General features: G+C 35.8%; 2 long non-coding RNA genes across 2 annotated transcripts; one reads left to right on the top strand and one right to left on the bottom strand.

The window, feature by feature from the left end:
* Positions 1-1,477: 1,477 nt before the first annotated feature.
* Positions 1,478-3,683, bottom strand: LOC136691086 (uncharacterized). The gene is made up of 3 exons (XR_010801830.1): positions 3,618-3,683; positions 2,505-2,572; positions 1,478-1,771 (listed from the first exon to the last, which is right to left on the bottom strand). It is a non-coding gene; the product is annotated as an uncharacterized lncRNA (long non-coding RNA).
* A 2,362-nt stretch (positions 3,684-6,045) lies between these two features.
* On the top strand, positions 6,046-8,207 carry LOC136690670 (uncharacterized). The gene is made up of 3 exons (XR_010801747.1): positions 6,046-6,300; positions 7,037-7,190; positions 7,723-8,207. It is a non-coding gene; the product is annotated as an uncharacterized lncRNA (long non-coding RNA).
* The last annotated feature ends 512 nt before the right edge of the window (positions 8,208-8,719 follow it).

Below are 8,719 nucleotides of genomic sequence, written 5' to 3'. Positions count from 1 at the left end.
CTTCACTACTAATGAAATGTCAAGGATTCATAGCTAGCAGCAAGAAAATAGCTAAAAGACACGCTGAGGAGAAGGGACTCCCCAGTGTGTTTTTCTAGCTGTTCTCATCAGCTTATTTTTGGAACCTTTTGAAGGTGGTTGTGAAGGCTTATATCAGCTGAAGTGCTTCATATTACACTACATGAATGCATCAACCTTGGACAAATTGGGAAGGGATAATAGAAATATACACCCAGATATATCACTTATACTGAGTCCTGTGGAAGATATGACGTTAACATCTAAACTAGTTATACACTTTTATAATGTCTACGCTATATTGGGAAAAACCTATGGATCAAAGCTCGTTTAAAATAGAACAACTAGTAGCAGAAAAACAGAAAATATTGCCATAAAGGCGAAGTTCACGATTGTAATCAAAAAACACTTTTCATGAATTAAGATGTTTCTTCACCATTCACTAGCTCTCCAGTGTGTTTGCCTGCTCAAAACTGGTCTAATGTATTTATGAACCTCCAGTGTGAGAAAATGAGCATTAAAATAAATGGTCTCGGTCCAGTTTGCTGTACTCCAGTTGCAAACAAGTTTCTCTGGTAATTTAAACAGTGAATAAAATTTCAAGACAAGTTACACATCAGCCATGTACAAACAACAGTTGTTTTATTCCCCTCAAATGCACCTTTCCACATTAAAGGACATGGAGCTTAGAACTGCGTTTCCAAATTGCAGAAATTTCCTTTAGGGTGACCATATTTTGTTTTTCAGAAAAGTAAAAAAAAAAATGCTGTTGAACTTTAATAGATACAAATATACTCTTTATCTTGGTAACTAACCTAACATATGCCCTTATTGCCAGATTCCACTCCATTCATCATTTGGCCAATAGATAGATAGATAGATAGATAGAAAATTCTTTTTTAAACTTACTAAAAGCAACCAGAATATAGGCTATACCTGATAAATGAACATGACATCACTGGCATCCAGACATTTATGTAGAAATACTTTCATTTCATACACTCTAAAAAATGGTTGGGTTGAAATAACCCAAGTTGGTTCAATTTGTCAACCCAGCGCTGGGTCAAATAGGGACAAACCCAGCATTAGTTATTTTAACCCAGCTATGCTGGGTTACCAGTTTAACCCAACAGGCTGGGTTATTGACATTGACCCACTATTGGGTAAAAACAACTATATTGTAGGGTTACGGCAACCTTTGGGTTGGTTCATTTTTAATCAATTTAATGCAAGCATGCACACAAATATTATTCCAGAATATTTTTATTAATAAGCCAACAAACAAAAATAAAAATATAATCAGTGTCTAGCTGGAATAAAAGATATATGTACAGTAGTCAAGTTATCAAAGTATTGTAGATTTTTATACATTTAAAATATTCAAAAATAAAATGTAAAGTGTATATTGTTTATACACACGGACAACAGGAGAATCAAGCAACACAAAATAATTTACCAAGAAACACATCTAGTCCAGAAGTCCACAATAAACAAGTTCAAATTATTTTTCTTCAGGTTATAAATGTTATTGAAAATACAATTAATAAATGACAACAAGATACTGGAGGTCAAATACGTAAAATGCTTTGAAGCAAACATCCACTGCTCTCAGTAGTGTGCTCTGCTCCAGATCTTCTCCACTGATGATTACAAAAGCTTGAGAACAACGACTGCAGTCCCCAAGCATCCGAACATATGGAAGCTCCCTGGTGTCCTTGGTATGTCTTAAATACTCAGCCATATTACTTCCAACCTAGGAAAACAAGTTGAGCAAAGGTGGGAAAGAGGAAATTGAATTAATGTATGAATGAGTGAATAAATGAACAAAATCACAAACTAACTCACATGGAATTCCAGGGTACAACCCACAATAGGTTAAGCGTTTGTACTATATAACAGAAATAAAAAGCACCTGCACATTTGTGGCCTACAGCCTGGACACCTGTAAGCTTTTAGAGTAATGATATGTTTGGACAGATGCTAGCTTTGATAGCGTATCAGTTGCCTTTCTTTGTTATGTTTATCCCAACTTTACATTATATTTTACTGATATTTTTCCCATGTTCGCACATTTAAAATAAAAATGCTTTAAATGTAATTGTCTAAAGCCCATAAGAATAAAAAAGTCTTTACAAATATTTACAATGTAAATTTAAACAAATGTATTTATTTTTGCATAAAATTGTGATATGTCTATGAAAAACAAACACGTGTGTTTATGAATGTAACTGTATTTGTACAAACTGCAGACTGTGAGACACAGCTTGGGATCTGTTCATTTGTGAACAGTGAAACAAATTTATGACTTGTGTTTAATTTGTGGATTAACATTTACACATTTGTAAAATATTTTGAGACTAATCTCTCTCCATATGCGGTGTCCAACAGACGTGGATATTCTTGTAGTATTTCTACAACTGTTTTGGTCCGATTCTCCCTTATCCATTAGCTCTATGGATTGCAGTCACCTTCATGTATTGTCTAACCTGGCTTGGTGGATGAATGTTGTCCTTAAGCCACTCTTGCATAGCCCTATCCACAGTCACAGCAGACGCTGAGGAGTAGAGGTAATAAAATACATTTTTTAAATATATTTTAAAAAAAAGAAATGTGATTAAAAAATAAAATTTTTTAAACCTAAATATAAAACAAAACTTTCCGGGTCAGTGCTCTGGGGACAAATACATGCTTTATACATACCTCAATATGCGTACAAAAGTTTAAAGTGTTGTGTACCAAATAGTTGTCATTTAAAGGTCATCACTGATTTTTAAGGTAACTGTTGTGTAGTATTAAAAACGACACTTGTCTTTTAATGAAAAAAAAAATTTATTTTGAAAAGGAGAGTAAATAATTTAATTACCGAAAGCGCTACAAAACTTAACTACTTAGTTTTTTAAGAGTTATAAATGAGTTTCTGTGGTAATTCAAACAAAGAATAAAACTTAGTTTTCTCCCCCTCAAACATGGCGTTTTAACTTAAAAGACACAAAACTTACGAATGTAAACAAAACGGAGAGAAATGTGTTTTCCAACAAATGTAGACATTCCCTTTAAGCGAGACATCAAAACACCATGAAGTCTGACTTTTAATCCCAAATCACTCAATACTCCCTATGTAGTGCACTATGCAAGTCATTAACTTACTGAATCTAAATCTTAACAGTGCATTATATATTCCTAATACAACATCATTTATATTTATTCATATGTGGGAATCTGAAATCTATTGCTATCTGCTTGTGTACAGTGTAGTGTATGACTGATGTAATTAATAGAGAGAAAGTGAAAAGCTATTTGTATTTCAGACAAAGACAGATGTGCTGTCTCAGTTTTCCTCATCCATGTGAGCACAGTGACAACCATGTTTTTAAAAGTCTCCACCTTGGGAGAGCATTTTTGCAAAATTTCAATTTTCAGTGACCTGTGTGGGGATGGGAGGCCAAAACCGAGACAAAACCTTGTTTTTCTTTCGTGTATAGACAAAACGTCTATACCTGAAAACTCACTGTCCTTAAACATTATATACATTGTTGCAAAACTAAAATTGAGTAAGAGAGAGAGAGAGAGAGAGAGAGGATGCACACAATTTTACATACCTTCGATTTTAGGAATTAATGTTTGAAGATTCCAGTCTTTGTTTGAACAAATTCATCCATGTGTCACTGCAGATATCAACATAACATTTTAGAAAGACATGTACAATACTTCATAGTACAAGACCAAATAAAAAAAACACCATGTGTAAAGTTAGAAGTCAAGATGATCCACTGTGCTGACATAATATTGTTGACATAGTATTACGCATTTATGAATGGGTTGCAGGTGAGTCACATTGCCGAGTACCCGTCATGTTCATGGGTTGAAATGACAATCTTTTTGGCGTGGGCACCATATTGGGGTGCGATTGTCTGGTTTCAAGGTGCAACACTAATGAATATGAATAGGAAAAATGAATATATTTATCTCATACACAGCTCCTGTTAACAACTAGTTAAAGTTAGTGTAGTGCATGTTTTATAAGAGGTACATGAGGAATAAAGGGTATTAAAAGGTAAAATATTTGTGGTTTGTTTTTTTACGAATATAACGACTGGTATTAAAAGATGTTTAATGCATTATGAACAAAGAGGAAAGAGACTTTTTATAAAAAGCTAACAATCGTCACAGTTACCCATTTTAAGATGGAACTACTAATTCAAACAAGAAGCTAGTGAATTACGCCAATGTTAGCCTCATATACTGACAGGTTTAAGGTAGAAATAAACATTTGAATACGAAAAATGGAGAATAAGAAGCAAACGTCTTCCGAAAATAGCATTTAAGGTGGAAGGGGGAAAAATAAATAAGGAAGGCAACATCAGCTTCGACTAGTGACAATTTTAACAGTAGGAGCACAGAGAGCCGGTGTGTATTTGAGCCTGTGACTGACTTTACTCCGTGTGTTGTGTTGGTTTTGGTGCGGAAGGGAGACTTTAGTCACAGCTGTCGAACCAGCGGCTCTCTTTGCTCCGGTCTCAGTCGGTCAAATAAGCGCGATGCTTCTAGCGTTAAGGTGGAAATGAAAATTCTAATACGAAGATGGAAAGCTATTTTCTGATTTCACATCGTGATTTTTATCACTCGTTTCATAAGTAAAAAAACAAGCAAACGAGGTATTCATTTCAAAGGAATCACAAGCACTGGTTAAGGAGTGCTGTACAGATTTTTTTTAGCTTATTGGCTTTCATTTAAAAAGCGAACATCCCAATAGGAATAAAGCATGACATACCCTAAGGCTACCACACACGGGCCACATCAGTCCAAGAACGGCAGAAGTGAACTTAAGTCAGGTAGAAGCTTATTTAACTCAGCTAACGCTATCTAGTGCTACCTCACGGAGGCGCAGAGCAGGACATTTATCTGAGGTACCGCTAGCGTAACTGACCTAGCGTTAGCAGGCAAGAAATAACATCAAAGCAACGCCAATGTTAATAAAAACAGTACTTCCAAATTGGGTACACTAGAAGATACAACGATAAACATCATAAATATAGGTTTAGTAAAAATCAACCTGACTTAGGTAGCTAGTGACGTTAGCCTGTGTCTTTATTTCCTTCGGCAGAATGATAATGTCCGTTAGTCAGGAAACTGGGATTTACTCGCTGACCGGAAATATGAAATCAACTAAGATCCTGATTAATACAAAACGGTTTTAATCTATATATTAAAATTATGTAAATGAAAAAAAACTTACAATTATGCTCACGGCCAAAAGATATTCTTCTCCTCTGGTGTTCAGCTTCGGTTTCTTCGGTTTTTTCGGTTTCTTCTTTTCGCTCGAGCTTCGCGGCTTCCCGCCTATTCCGACGCATGACGTGACTGTTCCCTTTCAGGTCCGCATACACAACCCAACGCTGCTGGGTTGAGAAGCCTCTCGCTGCAGCCTGTAGGAAGGCGGAGTTGGACATCCAACCCCGCCCACATCCAACCCCGCCCTCTCACCACGTCAGAAGCCACACCCGTGGCCTAGTGATTTTCTATGTCCCAAATGGTGCTCTAGTCACTATATACCACACTATTTTAAGGTAGTGTCCGAAATTGTTCCCTACCCTCGTGAATTCGAACACAGCTCACGCTCGCGCCCTAAAAACTCTCAAACAGAACGTTTTTACGGAAAAAGTAACAGCGCACGTTATGTCGGTGAGTAAAAACATTTAGTTTGTAAGTATAATTACAAAGCTCGTTGTTGTCAGTGTTTTTGCTAGATACACGAACACGTTATAAATACGTTATTTCAGTATGTACTAGTAGGGTCATAGATAAATACACGAATATTCAACTGCGGCACGCGTGTTGTGTGATTGATTTAGCCAAATAAGTAACAGAGTTACTGATATTTAATTACACAAAGAAAAAACTTGAGACAAGACTAACAAGACTTTTGACTTAAAGAAAAGCTCACAAATGTAGTTACAATGAACATGAATATCACAGATAAACTGTAATCTCCTTTTATGTTTTATTGTTTTATTTTTTTCAGCATCCAGCCCACGTTCAGGCCACTTTTGACCCTTCAATGTTCAATGTTCTCAGCTGTATCTATGGGATGTTTCAGTATGCACTCTACATGGCCCTTGATTGGCCTTTTGACTTCAGTCAGGTGATTACTTCAGATTAGGACTTTTTTGAGGATACATTTCCAGTAAAGCTTTAAACTGCATTCTAAACTTTGTCATTTGTCCGTTAGAGTGACACCCCACAGCTCCGTAGGTGGTGGTGCCGGTTACTGTCACCTGCAAGGTATATACACCTGTTACTGAAACAAAAATATTTACATACACATGCAGCTTTCTCTCAGACACATTGTACATTGTACTGTGATGTTTTACATTTTGGAGAGACCACTTGTTAAAGTCGTTGTATTGAGTTATTTAAATTGGTTTTGTTTGATTGGTTTATTGCAAACAACGTAATGTTTGTAAATGTAGCTGATAAACCTAATTTTCTATTATCTTACATCATTGATATTCCAGCTGTATTTTAGAACGGTGAGCTCTAATGTACAAGGAAAGGCCAGTAAACAGAAGAAGGGAAAGACTGAGGAGCTTTCAGGGTCTGATGGTTTATTTGAATTTATAAGGACACATGTCAGTGTGTAACTAGTGTGACTTAAAGCAGTTATTTATAGCATCTGATGAGCTCAAATTAGACATGGTCCATTGTTAAATAGTATTTATATTAATTTCAGTCTGGATTTCACCTTGTTTTTTTCTGTTAACAGTAAAGGAGACAGAATGTTTACCGTCTCCATTGAGCAGGTGTTTATTATGTGTCTGTTCTTGAAGCTGAACTGGGCATTTCAACTTTCATTTTGCTTAATGTGCAATAGACTTCACAAATGAGAAAACTGGGGTTTGTTTTAATAAATAAATTGGAATGTAGGTTCTGTGGTAAATTTACATTTAGCTTTTTTGTTTTACTAAATTTAAATACACTGTAAAACAATATCTGCATTCTTCTATAATGTCTTCAACAGATGCCCCTCACGGTCCTGGAGCAGATTCTATTAGAGGTCGTCCTGGAAGAGGGGGACCAAGCTTTTTTAAAGCTCTCCCTGGTGTGTTGCCTCTTCCAGGACACTGTTGAAAGACAGTCATTCCGGGCCCAAGCACATTTTCAGTGGTTTGACAGTGAGTATAAAGTGCATTATTGTGTTTCAGTAAACTTTATTTTAAGATGTTTGTACTCCTTATAAGAAGAGGTGGTAATCTTTATTAATTCTCAAATTCGACACGTACAGCTGTTGTGACTTGGAAACTCTACAGCACTGAATACAAACAACAGTTTCACACAGTGTATGGACTGGAGCGCTGCCTGTGCTGTAGAGGGACATATAAAGACTGTTTACCGGGTTTGTGTACAGCGTATGAAGTTTGAGAATTGTTTCTTTTGCCAGTGGTTGCAAAAAAGTTGACAAATAAATGTTTTATGATCAGAAGATTTTGTTGGAATTTTGCAGTCAAAAGCAGTGTTGCTGGCTTTGATAATAATAATAATAATATAATAATAATAATAATAATAAAATAAATACATTTTAATTATACAGCATTTTTCAAGGCCTCAAAGCATTGTGCATGCGTTACGATACAGAGTACAAAGAACATCAAAAGACAGACAAGATAAGGAAGTAAATTATTACTGTTTATTATTTGTTGTCCACAGGCTGCTTTGGGCATGGGAGACATGGGGAACTTGTGGGGTATCACAGCAAGGACATGCATCCTGGGTTCTGCAGCCCATTCTGCCAACAAGTTTATGAAGATTTGTGTGTGTGTGTGTGTGTGTGTGTGTGTATATATAGATATATATAAAAAATGTTGTAAAGACTTGAAAATAAAAAAATAAAACTACTGTGCCAGTTTTTCCTTGTCTTTAATACAGACTGCACACTTGTGACTTAACCACATTTTAGAGTTCTACATGCCACTGCCAATAAGGATATTCTATTTGACTATATTTCAAGCAACCGCGACTATAGGGAGTTGTGAATGGAGTGCTAAGTTGTGTAATGTGTTTCTCTTTCTTCTTATTGAAACCAATCCTGCACGACTGGACATCTGAACATGTATTATATATTTTATTGCAGCATTTTATTCACTTGGACATATGGAATATTGTCATTAGCATCATTATCTCTTTAGTTTTTACTTTTATTTCACAGCCTGGCTCATTACCCTTAGACATCTCTAACCACTCACAGGCAGTTATTATTAATCATTATGAAATAAGTGGTACCTCTAATATTTGTGAATACTTATTTGTCTGAACCTCTAAACACAGACGTTTAAATACATATGAAAATGGTATAAGCTTCTAATAAATTATATGCAGACAAATAGCATCACCTATGGAAATCTGTGTGTTCTTAAAATGAGAAGATGTTCATGACCAGGCAGCGATGCTTATATTTTCAAGGCACTGTACACTTATTAGCACTGGATTTTATTATTGTTTTGCAGTCAGCTGTGCACTACATACACTACATAACAATCCATCATGTCATAGTTGGCATATCATCACCACTCGTTGTGGCCGAGAATAACCATTACGAATAATAAAATTAACGATTTTTGGGACAAGATATTAACTGAATGGAGAACAGTATTGTAATGAATCCTGAACGATATCCTCCGTTCACCCTACCATTCATAATAATAGT

The sequence above is a fragment of the Hoplias malabaricus genome, chromosome 3, assembly GCF_029633855.1.
Source record: "Hoplias malabaricus isolate fHopMal1 chromosome 3, fHopMal1.hap1, whole genome shotgun sequence".
NCBI lineage: Eukaryota > Metazoa > Chordata > Actinopteri > Characiformes > Erythrinidae > Hoplias > Hoplias malabaricus.
Note: the sequence above shows the minus strand (reverse complement) of the source record. Positions and strands in the feature narration are given on the sequence as shown.